A 6000-nucleotide genomic window follows, 5' to 3' on the forward strand; every position below is an offset into this window, starting at 1 on the left:
AGCAAGGACAACCAACAACATAAATTCTTGTTCATTATTTGTCAACTATATCATATCCTACTTTCCTTGAAAATTACATCCAAGATAAATTACCTAAGTATATCAGTTATTTTAGGGCAGCAGATGGTTTTCTCATGATGTGAAGGAATTCTTTATTCATGGAAGAAACATTTAAATTCTGCCATGTACAACATGCTGGGGAAATAGCAGGGCGTGGTATGTTCACAGGCCCCTAATTTCGTGGAACATGATCTAATGACGATGACAAGCATTCTACATGGAGTTAATATCAGTATCTAGGAATGATTGCCTACTGCTCCTATACCTTTGCCCCTGCTTAACTCCATTAATTTGCTTCATAAAAATTGAAAAGGTTAAAAAAAAAGTTGTAAGACAAGACAAAAACTGTTTAGCAAATCACAAACATATTGTAGATAAGAGGGATATGTTGTTCATCCCTCTAGAAGAGTGCAAACTAAAATTCTGATTGTAAAAGGCAAGAAAAAATAGAACTGAGCTTTTGCTCCATTTTCCCACACTTTTCTGATCACAGGGCTGCAATGGTATTCCTCTTCAAGAGTTTACATACTATGTAAAAGAAATGTAGACAAGATTTGGGTCCTTGGTGTTGGAAATTATTAGCAAATAACTCAGATGGTAAAGACTCAGCCTGCAGTGCAGGAGATCCGGTTTGATCCCTGGGTTGGGAAGACCCCTGGAGAGGGGAATGGCAACACATTCTTGTGTTCTTGCCTGGAGAATTCTATGGACAAAGGAGCCTGGTAACTACAGTCCAAGGATCACAAAGAGTTGGACACGACTGAGCAAATAACATACTTAAAGGTGAAAAACATTCCTCTAAATTACCAGTCCAAAAAAGCATACTACAAATGTTATTCAAAGAATGTTGGTATCATGATAATTTTATTCTTCCTCAAAACTAGAACGTCCATAACAGTTTACAATAAAAATTCAAATCCATGATCCACTGAACACAAAGCTCCCCAAGATTATTCGTGGTGGCCCATGTGGTTGCAAAGAGTCGGATGAGACTGAGCACTCACACACATACACAAATTACATACTACCCAACAAACCACCATGCTACAATAGCTAGCATTTTAGTGAAGGACATCCAGATGTTACCAAGGGAGAAAAGTAATTAGGTTTGTGAGAGTTGGACTGTGAAGAAATCTGAGCGCCTAAGAATTGATGCTTTTGAACTGTGGTGTTGGAGAAGACTCTTGAGAGTCCCTTGGACTGCAAGGAGATCCAACCAGTCCATTCTAAAGGAGATCAGTCCTGGGTGTTCTTTGGTAGGAATGATGCTAAAGCTGAAACTCCAGTACTTTGGCGACCTCATGCGAAGAGTTGACTCATTGGAAAAGACTCTGATGCTTGGAGGGATTGGGGGCAGGAGGAGAAGGGGACAACAGAGGAAGAGATTGTTTGATGGCATCGCCGACTCGACATGAATTTGAGTGAACTCCAGGAGTTGGTGATGGACAGGGACACCTGGTGTGCTGCAATTCATGGGGCTGCAAAGAGTCGGACACAACTGAGCAACTGAACTGAACTGAAACCCTAATTTGTCTTCAGTTCAGTCCCTCAAGTCATGTCCGACTCTTCACAGCCCTATGGACTGCAGGACGCCAAGCCTCCCTGTCCATCACCAACTCCCAGAGTTCACTCAAACTCACGTCCATTGAGTCAGTGATGCCATCAAACAATCTCATCCTCTGTTGTCCCCTCCTCCTCCCTCCTTCAATCTTATCAGGGTCTTTTCGAATGAGCCAGTTCTTCGCATCAGGTGGCCACAGTACTGGAGTTTCAGCTTCGGCATCAGTCCTTCCAATAAACATTCAGGACTGATTTCCTTTAGGATGGACTGGTTGGATCTCCTTGCTGTCCAAGGGACTTTTAAGAGTCTTCTACACCACAATTCAAAATCATCAATTCTTCGGCACTCAGCTTTCTTTATAGTCCAACTCTCACATCCATACATGACTACTGGAAAAACCATAGCTTTGACTAGACATGCCTTTGTTGGCAAAGTCATGTCTCTGCTTTTTAATATGCTGTGTAGGTTGGTCATAGCTTTTCTTCCAAGGAACAAGTGTCTATTAATTTCATGGCTGCTGTCACCACCTGCAGTGATTTTGGAGCCCAGAAAAATAGGCTGTCACTGTTTCAACTGTTTCCCCATCTATATGACATGAGGTGATAGGACCAGATGCCATGATCTTAGTTTTCTGAATGTTGAGTTTTAAGCCAACTTTTTTCACTCTCCTCTTTCATCAAGAGGCTCTTTAGTTCTTCATTTTCTGCCATAAGGGTGGTGTAATCTGCATATCTGAGGTTATTGATGCTTCTCCCAGCAATCTTGATTCCAGTTTGTGCTTCATCCAACCCAGCATTTCTCATGAAGAAAGCTGAGAGCTAAAGAATTGATGCTTTTGAACTGTGGTGTTGAAGAAGACTCTTGAGAGTCCCTTGGACTGCAAGGAGATCCAACCAGTCCATTCGAAAGGAGATCAGCCCTGGGTGTTCTTTGGAAGGAATGATACTAAAGCTGAAACCAGTACTTTGGCCAACTCATGCGAAGAGTTGACTCATTGGAAAAGACTCTGATGCTTGGAGGGATTGGGGGCAGGAGGAAAAGGGGATGACAGAGGATGAGATGGCTGGATGGCATCACGGACTCAATGGACGTGAGTCTGAGTGAACTCTGGGAGCTGATGAAGGACAGGGAGGCCTGGCGTGCTGCAATTCATGGGGTCACAAAGAGTCAGACATGACTGAGCAACTGAACTGAACTGAATCTGCATATAAGTTAAATAAGCAGGGTGACAATATACAGCCTTGACGTACTCCTTTCCTGATTGGGAACCAGTTTGTTCTTCCCTGTCCAGTTCTAACTGTTGCTTCCTGAGCTGCATATAGATTTCTTAAGAGGCAGGTCAGGTGGTCTGGTATTCCCATCTCTTGAAGGACTTTCTAGTTTGTTGTGATCCACACAGTCAAAGGCTTTGACATAGTCAATAAAGCAGATGTTTTTCTCAACTCTCTTGCTTTTTCGATGATCCAGTGGATATTGGCAATTTGATCTCTGGTTCCTCTACCTTTTCTAAATCCAATTTGAACACCTTGTTCAAGTTCACAATTCACATACTGTTGAAGCCTGGCTTAGACAATTTTGAGCATTACTTTACTAGTGCGTGAGATGACTGCAATTGTGTGGTAGTTTGAGCATTCTTTGGCATTACCTTTCTTAGGGATTGGAATGAAAACTGACATTTTCCAGTCCTGTGGCCACTGCTGAGTTTTCCAAAGTTGCTGGCATATTGAGTGCAGCACTTTCACAGCATCATCTTTCAGGATTTGAAATAGCTCAACTGGAATTCCATCACCTCCACTAGCTTTGTTCGTAATGATGCTTCCTAAGGCCCACTTGACTTCCCATTCCAGGATGTCTGGCTCTAGATGAGGGATCACAACATTCCGATTATCTGGGTCATGAAGATCTTTTTTTGCATAGTTCTGTGTATTCTTGCCATCTCTTAATATTTTCTGCTTCTATTAGGTCCATACCATTTCTGTCCTTTATTGTGCCCATCTTTTCATGAATTGTTCCCTTTGTATCTCTAATTTTCATGAAGAGATCTCTAGTCTTTCCCATTCTACTGTTTTCCTCTATTTCTTTGCATTGATCACTGAGGAAGGCTTTCTTATCTCTCCTTGCTATTCTTTGGAACTCTGCATTCAAATGGGTATATCTTTCCTTTTCTCCTTTGCCTTTCACGCCTCTTCTTTTCACAGCTATTTGTAAGGCTTCCTCAGACAACCATTTTTCCTTTTTGCATTTCTTTTTCTTGGGGATGGTCTTGATCCCTGTCTTCTGTACAATGTCACAAACCTCTGTCCATAGTTCTTCAGGCACTCTGTCTACCAGATCTAATTCCTTGAATTATTTTGTCTTAGAGAAATTCAAACCATAACAATTGGAGTCAATTTATTTTAAAGTCAGATTTAAATGTATGTTTCATCCCAGATTTGTTTCAGAATGAGCTTGGTAGTTTAGTATGTATTTTTCAAATAAGAATTTTTTTACAGATGGCACTACTGAGTAGTAATTTTGAGTCTATATAAGCAGTGTTCAACTGTGAATTTTATTTTTAAACATAATACCTTTGCTCAATTAATAGAAAGCTATTCCACTTTTTACAATAATATAAAACATTTATTATTAATGTCACTGATTGTCTTTAATAATTGAATATATTGGTAACTGTTTTCCATTGTGTGTGTGTGTCTGTGTGTGAGAGTCACTCAGTAGTGTCTGACTATATGTAACCCTAGGGTCTGTAGCCCACCAGGCTCCTCTGTTCATGGAATTCTCCAGACAAGAATTCTGGAGTGGGTTTCCATTCCCTTCTCCAAGAGATTTTCCCAACCCAGGGACTGAACCTGGGTCTCCTGCATTGCAGGCAGACTCTTTACTATCTGAGCTACCAAGGAAGCATTATATTTTAACAATTTCTAAGATTGGGCCTATCAGCAGTACCAAAAATTAAACCTGTTTTTGAAGTTAAAAGAAAATATGAAGAATCAGGCTATAAGCTTATATGCAGAGTACACCTTGCGAGCCGGGCTGGATGAAGCACAAGCTAGAATCAAGATTGCAGGGAGAAATATCAATTACCTCAGATATGCAGATGACACCACCTTTATAGAAGAAAGTGAAGAGGAACTTAAGAGTCTCTGGATAAAGGTGAAAGAGAGTGAAAAAGCTGGCTTAAAACCCAACATTCAAAAAAACTTAAGATCATGGCAAATAAATGGAGAAACAATGGAAACAGTGACACTTTATTTTCTTGAGCTCCAAAATCACTGCAGATTTTGACTGAAGCCATGAAATTAAAAGATGCTCACTCCTTGGAAGAAAAGCAATGACAAACCTAGACAGCATATTAAAAATCAGAGATGTTACTCTGCCTACAAAGATCCATAGTTAAAGGTATGGTTTTTCCAGTAGTTATGTATGAATGTGAGAGATGGACAATAAAAAAGGCTGAGCACCAAAGAATTGATGCCTTCAAACTGCGGTGCTGGAGAAGACTCTTAAAAGTCACTTGGACTGCATGGAGAACAAACCAGTCAATCCTAAAGGAAATTAACCCTGAATATTCATTGGAAGGACTGATGCTGAAGTTGAAACTCCAGTACTTTGGCCACCTGATGCAAAGAGCCAACTTATTGGAAAGACCCTGATGCTGGGAAAAATTGAAGGCAGGAGAAGGAGACGAGAAGGGATGAGATGGTTGGATGGCATCACTGACTCAGCGGACTTAAGTTTGAGCAAACTCTGGGAGATGGTGAAGGACAGGGAAACCTGGTGTGCTACAGTCCATGGGATTGCAAAGAGTCGGACATGACTGAGCCACTGAACAATAACAGATGACTTGCAGAACCATCTCTTGACTTTGTCATCAATAATTAGAAGACTGTAAAGCATAAATTTGTTCTTATTGTTGGATTCGAATGCCCATGTAAACCATAACAGTAGTAGGAAACATTACTCAAAAGACAAAAACAATGCCTGAAAGTGTTTCTTGGCTCTGGGCCTATTTACAACTCTTCACAAAGAGCCAGGATAATACACATACATTTTTTAATTGAATGTATATCTAACCTGTTGAAGGGGCAGTCACAACCAAGTAAATCAGTATAGTCTCCTTATGACATTTTTTCCATATACCTTTGAGCTGGTGTGGGGAGATTCAGATATTGAGGAGATTGACTAGTCACAGAGATATATTCCGCTTGAGGCTATTATAGATCTCCATAAGTTATTTACATTTATACCCTAGACCTACAAATCTTTCTTACAGTTAACTAATGCCACTTTAGCTATTCCCATTCTCTTCTTCTAAGGAAAAAGAATACAAACATGGCAACGGCCATTATTAATTTAGTTCTCCCTCAAACTCCTGTCCCCTG

This window comes from Capricornis sumatraensis, chromosome 5 (assembly GCF_032405125.1).
Source record: "Capricornis sumatraensis isolate serow.1 chromosome 5, serow.2, whole genome shotgun sequence".
NCBI lineage: Eukaryota > Metazoa > Chordata > Mammalia > Artiodactyla > Bovidae > Capricornis > Capricornis sumatraensis.